The sequence below is a fragment of the Sorex fumeus genome, unplaced genomic scaffold, assembly GCF_029834395.1.
Source record: "Sorex fumeus unplaced genomic scaffold, SorFum_2.1 ptg000079l, whole genome shotgun sequence".
Lineage (NCBI taxonomy): Eukaryota > Metazoa > Chordata > Mammalia > Eulipotyphla > Soricidae > Sorex > Sorex fumeus.
Window position 1 is genome coordinate 8424137 of NW_026606136.1, and position 21546 is coordinate 8445682.

The 21546-nt window shown below is 41.4% G+C and overlaps 1 pseudogene; it reads left to right on the top strand.

The window, feature by feature from the left end:
* The first annotated feature begins 531 nt into the window (after positions 1 to 531).
* Positions 532 to 21546, top strand: part of LOC130038756 (RAD52 motif-containing protein 1-like) — a 32131-nt pseudogene continuing 11116 nt past the window's right edge.

Consider the following 21546-nt stretch of genomic DNA (forward strand, 5'->3'; position numbering starts at 1 on the left):
CTTTTCGGGTCACACCTGGTGATGCAGTGGCTCTGCACTCAGGAATTGTTCCTGGCAGTGCTCAGGGGACCATATGGGATGCTGGTAATCGAATCCAGGGTCAGCCATGCGCAAGGCAAATGCCCTACCAGCGATGCTATTGCTCCAGCTCCATAATTAATTTTTCACTCTTATCTTCACATTCCTTTTACCAAAAGTTCTTCAAATACCTACTTTTTATGGTTCTATCTGCTGGATATCTTAGCACATCCCCTTAGATCCTTTTTGCAAGAGAGAAAGCTTTACATATAAAGATACATTAAGTAGTCTTACAAAAACTTCTTGAAAGCGTCTTTTTTTCACATTTCTATCACTTTTTTTAGGTTTTAAAACATTAAAGTTACAAAGAAGAAATGGAAACATTGGTTTCATAACTCTAATCTCATAGATGAAACAAATTGGTTACTTTTTCAGTTACTAGATGTTGAAGGTGGATTATTGAATGTATTTTATCACTTTTTATGTTGGTATAGAAAGTGACTGAAACTGAATATGATAGTGACAGTGACAGTGATGATGATGAGGATGATGTTCATGTCACTTTCGGAGACTTTAAAACGGGAGCACCACAATATGGGTAAGTTTTTAAATTTTCAATTTCAAGTCTTATGGTGCAGGGAATGCAGGGAATTGATCCCAGGACCACGTACATGTGAAGCATGTACTCTCCCACTGAAATACATCCTTTACTCCTTTAACTAACAGTTCTGCATCAAAAACTGGGTGCCATTATTAAGACTTTAGTGATAGATTCTATTGGTTTTACACTTTTTATCATATCATGATATGAAAGCATTCTTATTTAAGTTTTACTTTGAGTTGCTAAGACAGTACATCTTCAACATTCTTATAAGAAAAAAAATGAAAACTGTGATGATGAATGTTAACTTGCTGTGATCAGCATTTTGCAGTTTATATATATATATGTATGTATATGTATATGTATATCAGGTCATGTTGAACACCTAAAACAAATACTTTGTTATTTATATCTCAAAAAATACTTAGCCATGGAAAACATTTCCTTCCTAATGGTGAATTTAATTATAAAAGTTGCATGGAATCAGTAATTTGTAATTCTAGAACTGAAAGTGTTTTTGTAAAATGAGTGCTACAAATATTTAGATTTAGAAACTATTAAATTGCAGCTTGTATTCTTCCAATCTTGAGCTTTGGTTTTTTATATATGTTATATATGTATGTATTTTAAAATAAGGCCAAAAACTGGTGGCGTTGGGGATACTTTCAGTGGTATTCATGGTACAGGATCTGACATGTTAGGCATGTGCTTTTATTTGAGCTATTTTCTTAGCTCTAGGATTTTAATATTTTTAATTCAGTTTTTTAATTGATTTTTAAAAAATCAGAAATTTTTTTTAACTCTGTATGGCTTGTTTCTTTAGTTTTGGGGAGTGGGCGCACACCCAGAGATATTCAGGTGTTACTCTGGAGTCGATCCTTAAAAAAATACATATTTAGCAGGGGTGAGGGTTGGAGCCACACCCAGCTGTGCTCAGGGCTTGCTCCTATCTCTGTGCTCAAGGATCACCCCTGTTGAGTTTTAGGGATCATATGGGGTGTCAGGGATCAAACCCTAATCAACTTTGTGCAAGGCAAGTGCCTAACCTGCTGTGCTATCTATCTGGCCCCGAAGTTTTAAAATATTTTAAAATGTATTTTAAAACTATATTTCAGAGTTCGTTCCAGATTTTTCTGTAGCTTTGAATGGCTGTCTGCGTGAGATGCTGAATCCAGAGTAAGCCCGCAGCTTCCCTGCTAAAGAAGATAATTTATGAAAATTCACTTAAAAAAGACTAAATCTCCTATGTTGGATCTCTGCATACAGTGTAACTTGATAGTATATTTTTAAAAAAATTATTAAAATTGATTTTTAGGGGCTAGAGAAATAGCACATCGGGTAGGGCGTTTGCCTTGCATGCGGCCGACCCAGGTTCGATTCCCAGCATCCCATATGGTCCGCTGAGCACCTCCAGGAGTAACTCCTGAGTGCAGAGCCAGGAGTAACCCCTGTGCATCGCTGGGTGTGACCCAAAAAGCAAAAAAAAAAAAAAAAAAGATTTTTAGTCATTAGTTACAGACATTCAATATTCCAACACCAATTCCACCACCATTGCACCTTCTCACCACCATTATTTCCAATTTTCCCAACTACCACTTGAACATGCCCCCATAGCAGACCCACAATCATTTATCTTACATTGCTTATTATAAATAATTTGCTAAAAGGATGATCAAAAAATGTTTCCTTAGAAGAAAGATTGTGAATTTTTTTTTTTTTTTTTGCTTTTTGGGTCACATCCGATGATGCACAGGAATTACTCCTGGATTTCCACTCAGGAATTATTCCTGGCTGTGCTCAGGGGACCATATGGGATGCTGGGAATCAAACCCGGGTCGTCCATATGCAAGGCAAACACCCTACCCGCTGTGCTATCGCTCCAGCCCCGGTAGTGAAGATTCTTCTCTCTCACCATGGAGCCCTTAAACCCTTGTGTAGGAGATTACTAAGACATTACAGGTAAAGCCTTCTGTATATAGATTTTGTCCATTGAAATTGGTTGCCTTTCATATTACATACCATCTGCTACTTCTGACTTAACAGTGTTACAGAGTTAGAGATGTTGCGTAGCCAGAATTGCATCCACACACTCCAGGGTGTCCAAAAGTTTTGACGGAGTAACAGATGGAGTTAAATTCTTAACTGGTGGCTTTGGGGCATAGGCCTGACTGCTGGGCTTCCAGAAGCACAGAGGGTAGTCTGTGCCCGATCTCTGAAAGCTGATTGTGGATTGTGGAGGTTTTTGGCTGCTGGCACTCTGTTTGGGTGGACGTGGGGGTTCAGCCGTCCCTCTCTGGGTTGCCCCTGGATGACTCAGCCTTGTGCAGGATCCGGGAGAAATTCTTGATCTCTTTCAAGATTTGTTTCTAAGTTTGTTATTCTAATTTATTCTGGATCATGGCCTGTGAGAGAGCTCACATGGCGCTGGACGTGTTCCTGCCAGGCTTCCAGAAGAACAGGGATACATGGAGGGAGGGAACCCTCCCTGACCTCATGAAAGCTGGAGATTTCAGTCACAAAACCTGCATGCTGGAGTTTTTCAAAATTAATTTCTGGATGAGACTTGTCCGGATAGTGGAGTCCAGCCAGAAGCAAAGTGATGACTGTGAAACATCCAAAAATTTTCATAAAGAATTATCAGGAGGGGATGAGTGAAAATAACCATGAAAAAGAGCTGTGGAGAGACAGTTTTTGTGGATGAAAGTTGCAAAGTTGGGCTGTAGAGGGTGGAGAGGTAAGTGAAAGTGAGGGAGGGGTCCATTAGTACAGACCTCTCTAGAAGGCTGACTATGAATCCATGTTATATTCTTTGATCTAAGTTAAAATGGGTGGATAAAGAAGATTCATTTGAGTACTACACAGAATTATGGGTAGCTTAGAGAACTCAATGGCTTCATGGCTTGTAGAGAAGTTAATTGAAAATATAACTGATCTGGTTAATGTGGGAGAAGTATGTTAAAATGAAGTACTTTCACATACTTGAAATTCCTTTGGACTCCCAGGTATGTGGGATCTAGCACTTCGTGGCTATCTAAATTACTGTTAAGGAAAATGTATACAGGTCTTAGGTCAAAATTACATAAGTAATATTGGATAAACCTTGAATGTAAATGAGGTTCTGGCTCCAAATTTTAGCTTTTCCCTTTGTTTTCAGGTATATTTTACTACTTTAAATGACACTGAGTTCATTTTTACAAGAGTTACGTTTTCATGTGACTTCCACCCAGATCAGGATATGGAATGGTACTCGCATTCTAGAAACCTGTTCCCTATTGTTTTCTTTTGGTCATTAACCACTTACACCAACAACCACATTCTGTTTTTGGTTTAGATTGATTTCATTTTATGAATTTATTTTGTGGACAAAAGTAGTCCATGTATTTGAAAGACGATCTACCAACAATATTGGATGCAGTGAGAGCCTAAAGGAGATCATTGGATTATAAAACAAAGATTATTTCTTATTACTTCTTTCATACAGGATTTCTGACTACTGAATTAAGTAGGAGGCAAGGAAATGAGGACAAGGTGTATATAAAAATGTATTACTTACCCTTTTTAGGGCTGGAGTGACAGCACAGTGCGTAACGCGTTTGCCTTGCATGTGGCCAACATGGCGACCTGGGTTCGATTCCTCCGCCCGAGAGTATCTCGCCCCCAGGGCAAAACCTGGCAAGCTACCCATGACGTATTTAATATGCCAAAAACAGTAACAACAAGTCTCACAATTTGTTGTGAGACGTTACTGGTGTCCGCTCGAGCAAATCGATGAACAACGGGAGGACGGTGCTACAGTTCGACTTTCCCTTGACCAGCTTAGTTTCTTGGGAAGTGTGTAACAGTGGGACATGTACTGGCAGGTAGATTTTTGAAGTAAAAAACAATTAAACTTTTAAGACCCCCTTTTGGGGGGGCATGGGGGAATTGGGGAGTGGGGTATCTTCCTAAGTGGTGTTCAGTGCTAATTGCCTGGAATGAATTTTTTTAGGAATAGGCCTGCCAGGTGTTGCTCCGAGGCCCCTTGCCCTTGGGGATTCCCTCCTGTTGATTCTTGGCTGTTTGAGCAGCAGTTCTGTGCTGTAAGGTGCCACCAGGATTGTTGTGACAGTGCTTGGGACCCCTGGATAATAATCTGGCAGTGTCCGAGGGGTTAGATTGTGTTGGGGATGATGCCCAGGTCATGCTCATATTATGTATGTGCCCTAACCCAAACATATAAGATATAACTGTTTCTTTTGTGGAAGAGTCCTCCCTTTGTTCAGGTGGCCAGGCCTCACTGCGAGTGATTCTCAGCCCAATGGTAGGTGGTTTAATGTGAGGGCCAATGTATGTGGTCTGATTGATACAGTGGTGCTCAGGTGCTTCCAAGGAGACATCTGGCAGTACTTTTGAAGGCCTTCTGCACTGTCTTTCTTGATCCCAAAATATCTGTTTTTTTTAAATTTTTTGCTTAATAAGTGACAAAAAATTAAGACTTTTTCCCCCTAGGGGTCAGAGAAATAGTACAGCGAGCTAAGTCACTTGATTTGCCTGTAACCAGTTTAGTTTGATCCCCAACACCACCTGGTCCCCTGAGCATTGCTGAATTGGCTCTGAAGGTCTCTGAGCACAGCTGGGGTACTCTAGATAATCCTTGGTACTGCAGTGCGTGAAGAACAATGCATTCTCAGACCCAGGCATTGAACTGCTGACCACAGGAATGGCAGGAAGGGGCCCTTAGGTCCCCTAATCAGCACTTCGGAACCCTCCCCCACAGCCACTTTTTTAAAACATGTTAGTCAATGTCAGTCTATATATGAATAACTTGTATACATGGAATATATTGCTATTTTTGTTTAGTTCAAGATTATCAGGATAATTTTTCTTGTTCTTAGGAGTTACGGAACAGCACCAGTGACTCTTAATATCAAGACAGAAGGAAGAGTCTATGGAACTACAGGTAAAATTTGTATTTGCCAGTGCATCAGTAGGAAGTAATGACTATACCTGAATAACATACAGACTATAGTAGCTGTCACAGGTGATCTGAAAAGTGCTTCAGTTCAATTCAAGAGAGTCGTTTAAACTTGTGTCTCAAGGATGGGGAAAATTTTCTCTGTGAAAGGCTGTGTAAGAGAATACGTGTTTGTAGAGTTTGTGGGTCACAAGGTTTTTTTTTCCTCTTTTGATTTTAACTTGTTTGTACAACACTGTAAGACATGTTATAGTTCGGAGCATATAAAAAGGGATTTAATACCTGGAAGTTATTGGTACATATTGGTACAGGAATTTATTTGAATGAGTTAACAAGTTCCTAATCCGTACACTATATCTTAGAGTTTCTTCCCTAAAGTTTAAACTTACTGTTATTGATAACATGCTTATTCTTATAGTATGCCTGACTTTAATGTTCTCATTGAAGCCTTTGTTATATTGAGAGCTATCACTAGTAAAATGTTTTTTTCTGTTTTTCTCTCAGTATCTTGCTCATGCCATTCTTTATTTTGTATTTGTTAAAAAAGGAACAGAATTCAAAGGGGTAGAGCTTGATGCACCTAGAAGTATTAATGGAGTTCCACTCTTGGAGGTAGATTTGGATTCTTTTGAAGATAAACCATGGTGTAAACCTGGATGATAAATAACTCCATACCCCTCCCTGGGACCAGCCTCAGTGACCCTCAAGGTCCTGGGGCACTCAGTGTGTGTGATGCTCAGTCTTCTGGGATGAACATTGTGGTACCTGGGAGTGTGTTCAAGGCCACTGAGCATGTGCTCTAATACTCGAGCTGTTTCCCCAGCAGAAGAGGACTGGATTTTTCTTGGGAACACCTGATGGTGCTTGAGGTCTGCTGGCAATGACTGGTTACTTTGTGTGCTTGCCATCAAACCTGGGCACCTATATTCAAAGCATTCATTCTAGCTCTTTGACTTATCTCTCTGGATTGTAGATTTTTAAAAGATGTTTCGTATTAAAGTCATTAGAAAAATATCTAACTTTCAGTATCAATAGTATTCATAGGAGTTTTGTAAATGTCATTATAAATGTCCTAAGCATAATTGGCAGTAGTAACCTGTGTTGCTAAATTGTAACAGTAGCTTAGCATTATACTATTTTATAATTTTTGCATAGCATACTATTTTATTAGAATGCCATTTATAAAGGAAATTTCATTAAAAACATAGTTTTGTGGTACTAGAGTAATAAGTGGAAGAACTAGTAAAATTTGAAGAGGTGTTTAAACTGATAGAACTTATCATTTACATTTTTATATTTTGTTTGCTGCATAAAAATAGGATTGAAATAGTTGCATACAAAAGTTGTGTCTTCTTTTTAGGCGCTGACCTTTCTGATTATTTTAATTATGGGTTTAACGAAGATACCTGGAATGCTTACTGTGAAAAACAAAAAAGGATACGAATGGGGCTTGAAGTTATAGCAGTTACCTCAATTACAAATATATTTACGGTAATTAGTAAACATTTCAAAATACCCCTGTCTTTTCTATTGTCCCACTTTTTTTCCCTAATCACTTTTTCCCCATAAAGGTGATTCAATACTGTGTGATAGTTTAAAATTCCGTTTTTTTTAACCTATTTTTTCCCCTTCCCTTTCAGAGTTCTGTGTTAATGCTTATCTGATATTTAGTTACAAGTCACTGACTAGCCACAGCCAGTTTGTATTTGTATGGCCTATCAATTCAAAATTATGTGGTATCTGAATGGGGAATATGTTATTTAACTTAGGCCAAAGACTGTATATGGGAGTTACACCAGGTGCAGAGATCCAAGATGGCAGATTCAATCTTTTTTTTGGGGGGGGGGGGGTTGTGGGGATTTGGTTTTTTGGATCACACCCAGCAATGCACAGGGTTTACTCCTGGCTCTGCACTCAGGAATTACCCATGGCGGTACTCAGGGGACCATCTGGGATGCTGGGACTCGAACCTGGGTCAGCTGTGTGCAAGGCAAATGCTCTACCCGCTGTGCTACTGCACCAGCCCCAGATTCAATCTTTTTTTAAGGTGTCACTGTCATCACTGTCCTCCCATTGTTCATCGATTTGCTCGAGCGGGCCCAGTAACGTCTCTATTGGAGACTTTGTTGTTACTGTGTCTGGCATCTCGAATATGTCACGGGGAGCTTGCCAGGCTCTGCCGTGCGGGCGAGATACTCTCGGTAGCTTGCCGGGCTCTCCGAGAGGGGCGGAGGAATCGAACTCGGGTCGGCCATGTTGGCTGCGTGCAAGGCAAACGCCCTGCAGCTGTGCTATCGCAGGTGAATTTTAGTAAATTATCCTAGGTTGCTCTCATATTTTGTTCCTGAGTTTCCTCCCATGCCACTACTCAAGGAACAAGATTAAAGTGGAAATAGCTTCTTTTTCCCCAAACCTTCAGCTTCCTGGTGACCTACAAGTTTGCTGATTGTTGTTTCATCTCCACTTTTGCAAGCATGTGAATTTGTACCCTATTATACTAACAAATGCAAAGTAAAGTTCTTGCTCTATGTTGTGATTTTATTTTGAGTCATAGTCTATGTTTGTTTGTTGGATATCAAAGTTTTTTCCAACAGGTTATGCTGTTATATAGACCATAATATAATCTATCAAAATTGGAGGCTTGACTTTTCCTTGTTGTTTTTTTAACAATGGTAAGGAAAATGGCGATCTGAATATCTGTATAACTTTGAATGTTGTATGTATTGCAGTTTGGGCATTCTTTAAGAAAAGAGTCTCTTAAAAAATTGTGGATTTACTATTATTTACAATGGCTAGAAACATTTTCTGGAAAGTGAATTTTTATTTTTACTGGTTCTTTATATTTTCCTTGAATAGAACTAAGAAAGTTCCTTTGAAAACTGCCAGCTTCCATATACTTTTGTCTCTTTGCAGTAAAATTCGAAAAGTAAAGAATATAAAGGAAACGATGGTTTCCATTGAAAGTAGCCTTCATGAATACCTTGCTGATACATATACTGCTTTACTGCAAAGTTGTTTTGAAGAGTTTTTTTCTGGTTTGGAGTAGAGGTCATTTTTCCATTTTAATTTGTGATTCTGAGTGAATAAGGCTATGAGTTGGATAAGTATAGTCTGTTGACTTTTTTTTACCTTGGTAATGTGCTTAAATATTGCTTGTCTTGTAGAAATACTGATTTGGGAATAGGGTATGTATTTTTTGTTTGTTTGTTTCGGGACCACATCAGTTGGTGCTTGGGGAATACTCCTGTCTTGGTGCTCAGGGGTGACTTCTTTTGATGATGGGAACTTAGTGGTGATGGGCATTAAACATGAGCTTCCTGCATGCAAAGCATGTGGTCAGCCCATTGAGCAATCTCTCCAGTCATTCAACTTCATTACTGTGCGCAGCTCACGTTTTTTTTCTTTCATTTTGCTTACTGTTGTCTGTAGGATCTTTTAAAATGCTGAAAATGTGAAAATGTGTTTGAGAGCAGTTGATATTTTTAAGCTGCAGTTTAAATTTCTGAAAGTGCCATGTTAAAGTTAAGATTTTCAGTGTTTTGTGGAATATTTTTAAAAAATGATTACTTGTCTCTTACCATGTATCATGTAAATGGTGATTAGTAAAATGTTACAAAGTTCTTATCAGTAATGCAAATACGAAGAGGTAAATGTGTGAGGTCCTAAGTGTGAAAAGGCATATTTTAGATAAAAATATTATCGTTTCTAGAGAATTGCAAGAATTAATATGAAATCAGATATTACTTTGGTATGTAAAATTATTGTCATGCTAAATATAGCTTTTTTTCAGTGCTTTCTTATTAAAAATCTTTGACTATGTCAATTTTATTGTGATACCAGGATTTATAGTATCTTAAATCATTGATTTTGTGCATACATCTTTGCAGTACCACATGTAACACCAGAGACTAATTCCCTTGACTGATGTCAAGGACCTTTCCCAATTGTCCACCCTCCCCACACCAACCTTCATGCAACCTCAGTTCTATAGATAAAAACTTTTCTTTTAGACTATAAAAGAAAAACAGTATGCAATATTAGAGAAGTGTGCAATACTGTATTGGGTTTGAGGGTATAGAGAAATATTCTAGATGGAGGAAATTCTAGGTCTGTGCGGTGGGTGACCTCGGCGTCCCTGCAACATTTTCTGTCCTCGGCCTTCCCCGCTTCGCCTTCTGAATGCCGTGCGTGTCTTCCCCAACGCTGCTGCCGCCCCATCCGCGGTTCTAGCCCGTGGACACGTTGTATTCGCACGCCGCCCACTCAGCCCAATGGGCCTGCGACCTGCAGCCGCTCTTCCAGTCCTCTCCGCTGAAGGTGGGTTGGCGCTTGGCTGGGATCGGGGCCGTGGGAAGCAGTGCTGGGCTGGGGCACCTTACACTGCCAGATACCCACCCCCCAGCCACCAGCTTCCCGCTGCCTTGCAGTGTCTAGAGTATCCAGGCAGCACACGGCCCGTCCCCACAGGCTGTTTTCTGCAGAAACTTCGAGGCTGGTTGCAGTAAGAGACTAGCTGGAAGGGTCAGAGCCCAGTTCCCAGCCTCCACTGGGCTTTGAGGGGGTCCAATGTGCGCTTGACAATTCTGCTGCCTGGAGGGACTCGCGGCCAGCATCATCGCTCTGTCTTCCGCCCACTGTTCCCTATGCCCACCCTGAGTTCCCAGTTCCCACTGAAAACTTTCTTCCCTTTGGGTGCTCCCGGGGCTCCACGGTCTCCAGCTCCTGAATTCCATCTCACTTAGGCCTCAGTTTAGTCCCATTCTTTTCTGGCCCATTTCCATTCTTCTGTGGTTCGGTTCAGTTTTGGTGGAGCAGGGTTGGGTGTGGAGGGGATGGGGGTAGAACCTAGGGGACCCCGCTCCACTGTTTTCCCGTGCAGGCCCCCATCCCCTCCCATACCTCTGGATATATAAATGAGAATTATTGTTTCCAAGCCTTTCACATGATAATTCTAAGCCTCCTCTGATTGGCTCCCTGAACTGGCTTCTCTTGCTGGTCATTCTCACTCCCTGTCCTTTTGTCCTTGCCTGCGCCTTCATCAGACATGAGAACACCCCTCCGTGTGACCACAGACTCTTCTGCTCTTCTGGAGACCCAACACCTGCTTCAGCCCCTACTCCAGCCCCTAGGAGTGAGATCAAGGTCTCTTGGACCTTATTTGCTTTGCAGACAGTAAGCTGCAGCTAGACTCTGGCCCTCTCACAGTCATATTACAGCTGGAATTGAAAACGCTTTTGGCCAGAGTGATAGTAAAGAAGGGGAAGGCTCTTGGCTTGCACTTGCTAACACTGGTTGGATCCCTGGCATCCCGTAAGGTCTCCTAAGACCCACCAGGAGGGGTTCTTGAGTGCAGAGCCAGGATGAAGCCTGGGCATTGCCAGGTGTGGCCCCAACCCCAAAATAAATAATATATCCACTTATAAATAATATATCCACTTATCTCCATTTTGGGCTGGAGCAATAGCACAGCGGGTAGATCGATTGCCTTACAAGCTACCGAAAGCTACCGAAAGTATCTCGCTCCCACTGCAAAGCCTGGCAAAGTACCAGTGACATATTTGATATGCCAAAAACAGTAACAAGTCTCACAATTTGTTGTGAAACGTTACTGGTGCCCACTCAAGCAAAACTATGGACAAAGGAGGACAGCGCTACAGTGCTATATCCATTGTAATTAATAAGTGGTACTCCCCCCACCCCTTTCTCTCATTGGCTATTAAGACCATTTCGTAGGAACAGGGATGTGACTCAGTGGCAGAGCCTAGACCTTGCATGAGTGAGGACACCCCAGGAGGAAGGAAGGCGAGTTTCATAAATATGGTGTTGAGATTTTTATAGCATGAGATTCATTACCAGTATAGTGATAAAGGGAACATTCTATAAATCAGTATGTAGTTGTGAAGGTGGTACTCTAGTTAGATTATCTCATGCACAGGCTGGGATTACTACCTTCTCTCTGAAAGTTATCCATTTCCATGAGAGGTTCTTTTATACCTTGGAGAGCACCCATAGTTCTTGTCTATTTTTGGCCTCCTATAAGTACAGAACAGTAAAGGGGATCTTAATGTAAAATGAAGGAAAGACCCATGTCATCAGAGAATTTATTCATTGTTACCAGCAAAAAAAAAAAAAACCGTTACAAAATTAAGGTAACTCCTCTCCAGGGTCTCAGAACCCTTCTGAAGCTTCTTAAGTTGACAAAGCTGCAGTCACTACAGGTACAGGCCAGTCTGTGGTGTAAGCATTCAAAGATCAGTCTTCATTGCTCCCTCTCCTCAGGCAGCTTTAGGTTGGGGAAACTAATTTTGTTCTCTTTTTCTCATTCCTTGATTTATTCTCTCAACCAACAAACTACCAAGCCTTTGTAACAAACTTTTCTTGCTTCAGAGAATGAGGAAAGGATACAATATGGATTCTTTGAGCACTCAAGGTGCTTATAAACTGGTTATAGTGATAGGCATGAAACAAATCAATAATCAGTATTGCTCTGCTTTTATTTGTGTTTGAATACTTTTTCTTTTATGTTTTGCAATGCTCAAGGCTTTCTTCTGACTCTGCACTCAGGGATCATTCCTGGTAGGCTTGGTGGCACCACTTGGGGTACTGGGGGTCATACCCAGATTGGCCACATGCAGTGCAAAAATGCCTTGCCCATTGGACTAACTCTCCACCCTTGCATTTGAATTTTTATTAATAAGTTCATATAGTACATATTGACTAAAAGTTAAAATTGTCATTTAAGAACTAATGATATAAGAAGTCCACAATAATGTATTTAGTGAACTAGGAATACAGGTATTTTGTATTTTATAAAGAAGCTCTTATGCAGATGATCTTGATCACTTGGTCACTTGACATCCCGATATTCATTGATTCGCTTGAGCGGGCGCCAGTAACGTCTCCATTCATCCCTATCGCGTGCTAATGTAGCCCAATGGCATCTGCTCATTCTAGGAACACGAAGAGCCTCAAATCAATCGTTCAGGGTCTTGACAAAGAAGTCTGATCATCTCATAAGTGGACGGCCACGTGATCTTTTGATGTTCCGTGGAATCCAGTCGGTAATGGCTCTAGTCCAGCAGTCATCTCCAAATCTCATTACGTGTCCAGCACATCTGATTTTTGATGCCTTGGCAAATGAGAGAGTGTCCCTGATTCTTGACCGTCGAAGAAGTTTGGAACTTCAGATTCTTTTCTCTCAGTTGAGTGAAGCATGATACTCAAGCATAGCTCTTTCGATTCCTCTCTGGGAGACTCGACTAGCGTTCTCATCATGTTTGTGTAGGGCCCAGGTCTCTGAGGCATATGTTAATGCAGGAAGAACAGTGGAATCCAAGAGATGTGCCCGGAGCCGGAGGTTCTTTGTCCTCTTAGCTATTTTTTCAACGTTCTTGAAGGCGTTCCAAGCCGCTCTCTTTCTCCTGCGCAACTCAGGTGCCTGGTCATTCGTCATATTGACTTCTTGACCTAGGTACACATAACTGTTGCATTCGGAGATGTTCATCCCATTGAGAGTGAATGGAACGTCAGGAACGGGACCACTTCTCGTGAAATGCAGGTGATCGTTACTCATAAAATGGTATAACAAAAAACAAAACTATAGTCTCTTCTAGCAAGTCTATTAATTTGGAGAGAGGAGTGCTGTAGATGAGGTCTTGCTTTGGTGGCAGGTCTATCTTACCTATCTTTCAGGTTATAGTTACAGGCAAGAGCTTCTAGATAGAATCACTGAAGCAATTTACTTCTTTTGCTTATCTCCAGTCTTGCAGATCTTACGGCTTATAGTTTCACTTACCACCAGAAGTCAGGGACACGCTCAGATTAATCAGAGATTTTGGAAATAATGCAGAAAAGTACCATGGCTTGAGAATAATAAGTATTAGTGCTTCCTATGAACTTAATGCCTAAAGTGTTTAAGGACCAAAGAAATAGGCCAGGAGTTAATGGGCTGACCTTGCTTGCTGCCAACCTGGTTCTATCCCCAGCCGCACATATGATTCCCGCAACCAGCACCTGGAGTGATCTCGGAGCACAGAGCTAGGAGGAACTGATTACTGCTGAGTATGGTTCTGAAACTACAGCAACCAGCAAAGTTTGTTCAATTTGCTCTTCACAGCCACTTTATGAAACTTGTAGTGAGAAGTCTTGGGTCCTTGGGTCTGCTGAATTAGATCTCTGTGGGAAGTCGTTCCTAATTTCGAGTGTCTCTCTTATGTCTTTAGGTTCGTCTCAGCAGACATAAAGCAGTTCGACATTGTACACTTGCCCTAAACAGCTCCCAATGCCAGGAGCTGGCAAACTAATATTTTGGTTTCAATGGATGGTCTAAAAGGATTGTCAAGGTAGGAAGCGGAGAGAGAGTTCAAGTGCAGAGCTTGTGCCCACCGTGTTCAAGGCCCTAGGTTTTATCCTGAGTATTGCATGACTCCCAGCTCTGTGGGGTATTACCCCAGCCGGCTCAGAGAACCTACAGACCTGATAGATGAGAGTCGTCTAAGTGAAAGTGTTGGATCACTGGTCACACCCCTGAATCAATAAGGTCTCAGTCAGTTGACGGTGGTGTCCATATTCTACAACGCTTGTGTGCTCTGTATGTTCATGGCTGGTGTAGTTCATGGGAAGTTTTGTTTAATGTTGAAATCACAGGTTACTTCAACGGTTGGCAAGGATTGCTGGAGTTTCCTTTTTATTTCTAATTAAGCTTTTTTTCCAGAAATATGTTTTTGTTTTTGTTTTTTAGATTTTTTTTAGTGAAACACCATGAGGTACAGTTGTAGATTTATAAATTTTTGTGCTTGGGTTTCAGTTATACAATGATCGAATACCTATCCCTCCCACACTGCCACCCTCCCCATCCCACCCTGCCTCTGTTGCAGGGCATTTCCCTTTGTTCACTCTCTCCTTTTGGGTGCTGTCATTTGCGAAAGAGGCATTGAGTGGCATCTAATCAAACATTTTAAAATCTACATTGAGATGTTCAGAAGGACCTTCAATCTAAAATCTTAACACCTTCAGGATCTTTCTGAACTTGAAGAAAGGGAAAATGAAGATATTGTGGCACCACTTCAGACGCAAAGCGTGAAGATCTTCTGTGCTTTAGAGGTGGTATTGTCGTCCTTTGACAAGAGCCCTGGAGTTGGCAAATCCGAGGAGACTTTGGATAAACTGGAAGGTCTCTGTGGGGACTGGAATGGGGGTGTGGGTAAGAATTCATCCTCTCTCTCTCTCTATCTATCTATCTCTCATCATATTTTCAGATACATCAGAAAAATCCCTCTCCTAGCTAAGCTGCTAAAGCCTTGGGCAGATGTTTTTAATAATACTTCTTAAAATCTTAGGTACTAATAGAATCATTTTTTTTGGTGGGGACGAAGGACCCGGGGACACTTCACAATTTTAGAGCTGTCTTCCTACCAAGAACCTTAGAGATATAGGGATGGGAATACTGTTTCTCCTATTTGGGGGTAACAGTCTTCTTTGTTCCAAAGTAATTTTTCAAGTATAGATCCTGTGTAATTGTCCATTATCTCACCAAAATCTTCATTTTGATAATTAAATACACTAATAAAAATGTTCCCCCCCCCCCCCCCAGAATCTATGGTACTTAGGCTTAGGGTATTAAATCAAAGGGAGAGCTGTTAGCGAAAGAACTGGAACAGACTCTGGTAGGTGAATCTTAATGAGACCAACTCATCCTTGCCACTACTGCACCTTTCTCAAGCTCCTGAATTTGATAGGTGATAGGGCAGACATTCGAACGGGTTATCACTCCCTGTGGGAGGTGGGGGGCGTGCCATCTGCCCGAGGTTATCTAGTCACCATCACCAAAGCCCCTTGCACCTGCCTCGTAGCCGGCTGGAACCAAGGGGAGGCTGACCTGATTGGCTCTGATCTGAGAGATGTGCGCATCCCCTGGGAAGGGGGTCAGCGCCCATCTGCATGTATTACCTCTAGAATTACCACAGTTATCCAATTCGGTTACTCCAAGCTGCGGTATCCAGATGGCTCGGGCCTGCTTTGAACAGTATAATTTTTGCAAAGTAAAGGACTTCATGCCAGACTGTTTTCACTCGGGGCACCCCAGAGAGGTGCGGGTGAGGGTCCTTCCCGTCCCAAGGGACCCTGCCCGGCAGCCGATCTCTACTACCCAACTGCCGCTACTCTTCAGGCCAGGCCACTTTCACATTATAAGACACTTCCTACCCATTTTCCATAATTGCCACACCATATTTGATGGGGTTCAGACAGTAGGCAATAAATCATAGAGAGAAATATATAAATATTTGCATCTTGGAGAGCCCGGCAAGCTGCTGAGAGTATCCCGCCCTCACGGGCAGAGCCTGGGAAACTCCCTGTGGCGTATTCGATATGCCCAAAACAGTAATGACAACAAGTCTCATTTCCCTGATCCTAAAAAAGCTCCAATCATTGGAAGAAGCTGCTAAAATCTCAGGACTGGGAGGAATAGAGACGTTACTGGCGCCCACTCGAGGAACTCGACAAACAACAGGATGACAATGATACAGTGATTATTATAAAGTATTTTTTATTTTTATAAAAATATTTTATTACATTCAACATTCAAACGCCAATCCCACGACCATTACACCTTGATACCACCATATTTTGTGTTTCCATCTCGAACCCGAACCCCTGCCCCAAGCAGAACCGAAGCAATTTATTTTGTATTGTATGTTCTGAATCAACTGCTGAAAATGCTCCACAAAAGTTCCCTTAGAGGAAAGTATGTGAAGATTGTTCTATTTTCTCCAGGGACCATTGATTGTTCTGTTTCCCCTAGGAACCATTAAGCCCTTAAATAAGAGATTATTGACATGTTGTTAATGGTTGAGCTGTGTGTGTGTGTGTGTGTGTGTGTGTGTGTGTGTGTTTTGGGTGTGTATAATACACACTCCTGTAAAAATATATTTCCCTCTATGATTGGTAGCTTTCTATTTTAAACCCCATCAAATGTGGTTTGCTACTCTTGGAATATTAGTGGTGTGAGGTATGTCACGTTCCTAGAGTAGTCTGTAGGTTTGCCCATTTGAAATACATAATCAGTATGAGATTTATGCAATGATCTTGACTAATTTCTCCCTTCTAGTTTACATGTTTACCTGTTTACGAATGGCCAGAATTGATCAGACAGCAAAAATGTATGGTAATAGCCCTGACAGAATATACTTAGCACAGAGCCTTCAAGACATAGCCTTGTGTGGTGTCTTCCCTTACTCATTAAGATCGTGATGTAGTGCTCTTTTTGTTTTTTTATTTTTGTTTTTCTTTTTTTTTAGCTTTTTTATTTTTTGGGTTACACCTAGCGATGCTCAGGGGTTATTCCTGGTTCTGCATTCAGAAATTACTTCTGGCAGTGCTGGGAGGACCATATGAAATGCGGGGGCTCGAACCCGGGTCAGCCACATATAAGGCAAACGCCCTAGCCTCTGTACTAGAGCTCCAGGCCCAGTTCTCTTTTTAGACTTCATAAAAATCAATTAGAAAGATTGGCGTAGTAAATCTATTTGTTTTGGTTGGATATAGGACCATTATCTTTCCTTATGAAAAGGAAGACGACTCAGAAGTTTGCTATTCAAAAGACCGTGTCGGATGCATTTCAGAAACTGCTCATTGTGGTTTAGGTAAGACTTCGTTGGTTATCTTTGAAGTACTGCAGCTTTCTTACTTGAAGAGCAAATAAATTGATTTTGAGAAGTCAATTATATTGAAAATAATGGAAATATAAGTACTTCCTATTCTTTTGTTTACTAGATGCTTTACAGAGTAGTCTCAAATTTGTCCTTTGTGGAATCTGTGAAAAATAATTACAGCAAATATTACCCCCAATGTATAAACGTAGAATAGTTTAGACTGTAGAGAGAGTATTTGATCCAATTCCTCTTTCTCAATTGTTCGTCAGTAAAGCAGAAGAGTATAGTGGCTGTAAACTTCTGTTTAAGTACTAGCTCTGTCCTCCATTTTTTTTCTTTATTCTTTTCTTGGTTTTTGGTCCACACCTGCTTATGCTTAGGGCTTCCTCCTGGCTATGTGCTCAGGAACCACTTCTAGTAGGACTTGGGGAACCACATGGGGTGCCAGGGACTGAACCTGTGTTGTCTGCATGCAGAGCAAATGTTCGACCCATTGTAATAGTACTCTGGCCCTCTGTCTCATTTAGAAAATGCAACTGTAGGTCTCTAGACAGATATGTGAAGGTATTTCTAAGCCGCAATTTTCTTTTTTTTTTTCATTTGCATTTTGGGTCACACCCAGGGATGCTGAGGGGTTACACCTGCCTCTGCACTCAGGAATTATCCTTGTCGGAGCTCGGGGGACCACATGGGATGCTGGGAATCTAACCCAGGTCAGCCGTGTGCAAGGCAAACGCCCTCCCTGCTGTGCTATTGCTCCAGCCCCTCTAAGCTGCAATTTTCTGAAAAAATACACTTTTAATTTAGCTTACCTTATATTGTAAAAGTAAATACTTAACACTTACCTACAATTGGACTCATTTGCGGAATATAAAGTAACAGAATGGGAGATTAACACCCAAGGATAGTAGAGATAGGGACCAGGAGGATTGCTCCACGGCTTGGAAGCCGGCCTCACATGCTAGGGGAAAAGGCAGCTCAGATAGAGAAGGGACCACCAAGTAAAGGATGCTTGGAGGGCCCATTCAGAATAAGAGATGTGTGCTGCAGGTAGACTGCAGATCGAACATGATGGCCACTTAATGCCTATATTGCAAACCACAACAACCAAAGGAAGAGAGAGATTGAAAGGGAATAGACCTGCCCGTGGGGGGAGGGGGGCTGGAATGAGGGAGTTGTGGGAGGGATACTGGGAACACTGGTGGTGGAGAATGGGCACTGGTGGAGGGATGGGTGCTCAATCATTGTATGACTGAAACATAAGCACGAACGTTTGTAAGTCTGTAACTCTATCTCACAGTGATTCATTAAAAAGAGGAAGGAAGGAAGGAAGGAAGGAAGGAAGGAAGGAAGGAAGGAAGGAAGGAAGGGGCTAGAGCGATAGCACAGTGAGTGGGGTGTTTGCCTTGCATGCAGCTGACCTGAGTTCGATTCCCAGCATCCCATATGGTCCCCTAGCACCGCCAGGAGTGGTTCCTGAGTGCAGAGCCAGGAGGAAACCCTGAGCATTGTTGAGTGTGACCCACAAAAACAAAAAAATAAGAAAAAGAAATATTACATAATAAAAATAAAATAAATAAATGTTTAAAAAGACTTACCTAGAATTTAGTAAAGGACGAAATATTCTAATTATTGCTACTGTTTTCCTACTGAAGAGGAAACTTAACTGGAATCAGTTCGTGGTTGGTTTTCAGCACTGACATATTGAGAGTTTGTGATTCGATGTAACAACCAACTATTTGTTGTGAACCTTCACAATGATTCTGCTGGGGCCAGGAAGAAAGCTGAGAGGCCTGGTACACATGCTATGCATGTGAAAGACCAGGGTTGGATTCCTGGCACAACATGAGCGTCCAGGAGCAACCCCCAAGTACTTCGCTCAGGAGAAGACTTAACACTGCTGGGTGTGGCCCCCAACAAAAACAAATAGTGGTCATACTATTTAAGATTTTTAAATGTTCTCCTCTTATGGAATTTTCTAGTGCTATGGACATTTCCGGCTGTGCCCAAAGGAAACGGAATAATCTGTAGAGAATCCACAAACAGAATTGCTTTCCTTGCTTTATAGCCCTGCAGTCTTAGAGACAGGAATTTTCAGTTGTCAGAGACCTTATTTATTACACGAGTAGCTCCTGGGTTGACTTCAGCCTTGCAGTCTGGGAAATTCTTCTAGCAAAAGTGACTTCTGTGGTCATCTGGTAAAATTTCTATCAATTTAATAACTTTTAAGAACCAACGGGGGGCTAAGAAGATGGTACCAGAGCCTTGCATATCCCTGGCATGGCATATGGTCCCCTCTAGCACCATCAGGGAGCACAGAGCCAGGAACAGTCCCTGAGTACCAGAGGACAGGATCTGCAAACTCCAAATAAAAAGAAATGAAAGAAGCAGTGGGTTGGAGAGATAGCTCAACAGGCTGAGCACATTCTTGGCATGCAGGAAGCAGGTTTCAGTTCCAGCTCAGCACTGCATTGCCAGGAATGACTCCAAGTACTAAGAGGGTATAATCCCTGAGCACCTTTGAGAATGGCCTCAAAACAGAGAAGCAAAAGGAACCAAACTTAATGTCTGCATTGACAAGGAAAATGCTCTTATTTTATGCTTTAGAAGTAAAATTATTGGATGTATAAAGGAAGTACACACCCACTATCACTGTGTACTACCTTCATAGAAAGAACATTTTAGCCAATAAGTTTGAATTGATCCTTGTTAACTCTATTTCAGAAAGTGGTAAAGTAGCTGTGGAATATCGGCCTTTTGAGGAGCTCACTGATGCCAGAACCGAAGAACTACATGATTTAATTCAAGTACGTGAAGAGAAAAACTCAAGGATGACATATACAGGATGGCAGCAATTCAAAATAATGAGCAGATTTTAGAAGTGTTTAGCATGTGTAGGAGATTCTAGCATTCCCAGAAAAATGTGAAACTCTAAAACTTTAGTTCAGAGATTTTCTGAAGTTTTCCTGAAGTCCTGGCCCTTATTTGAAATATGGAGAGTTCTAAGTGCCCTCTGCGTTCTGTCAGAGAAATTCCTTTTTTTTTTTAAATGTAGGAGTACTGCTATATAAATAGCAGCCACTGATTACACTGGTTGAATTGGGCATGAACTCCACCTTACTTTTTTAAAATTTTTTATAATTTTATTTATTGAATCACCATGAGAGCAGTTACAAAGCTTTCGGGTTTAAGTCTCGGTCATACAATGAAACACACGTACCTTCACCAGTGCCTATTCTCCACCACCAAAATCCCCAGTATACCCCATCCCGCACCCTCCCCCTGCCTGTGGGGCAGATGATTTCCACATTACTCTCTCTCTACTTTGATTACATTCAATATTTTGACACCAGACCTACCATTATTATTTGGGATTTTACTCCAACACTCATATATGCCAAAAAGGCAACCGTAGACAACTTGTTTTCTATTGATTATATGTAATTAACTTGGCCCAAAGTCAGAAAATTTGTTTCCAAAGTTACGGAGTTAGGGGAAGAAAGTGAGAGAGAAGGTGGTTCTGTTTCTCTTGTTGAAAATCTTTTTTTTTCCTTTGTAAAATAAATTTTATTTGTGGGTAAGGTAGCGGGATTCACACTTGGTAGTGCTCAGGAATTACCCAGCCTGGCTCTTTGTTATAATCACTTGTTGAAGTGCTCGAGGGACCAGGTGATGTTAGGGATCAAATTCAAACCTTTCTTGTGCAAAGCATGTGCTCAATCTTTTGAACTATTGATCTAGTCCTGCAAAGAAATTTTTTAAATAGTTTAAATCAGACCCACCAAGAAAACTTCAAACACCTACAATTGGGTCTTAAAAGACCAGCTTAGGAGCCTGAGACATAATAGTTCATCTGGCTGGAGCATGGACTGTGATATGGGAGACCTGGGTTTGATACCTGCCACTGCATGGCCTCCTGAGCACTGTCAGCTACAGCGTCAAACACCTCCAGGTGTGGCCCCCAAAGAGACAACAACGTCCACCTTACTAAGAAAGGTGAGAAGACATTTCATACTAATGCCAAAGAATTCAGAAAACTATCCCTAAATGAGGCTACTCTTGGAACCAACTCCATTCGGGGCTCTCTACTCAACTAGAGAGCGGGAAGAAGCCCCTTCTCATGGAATTTATATTCTGGAAGTGTGAGATAATAAGAACTGATATGGATGAGAAGAAGGACTGTGAAGAAAGTAAAATGGGTGCTAGTTACAGGATTGCAAGAGAGCCTTGTCACTTTTTGACGTGAACATCTTAAGTGTTCCCTCTGAGTGCTAGAAGGGCAGCCCTCTAGAAAGGAGCTTACTCCTTTTTCTCCAAGAATT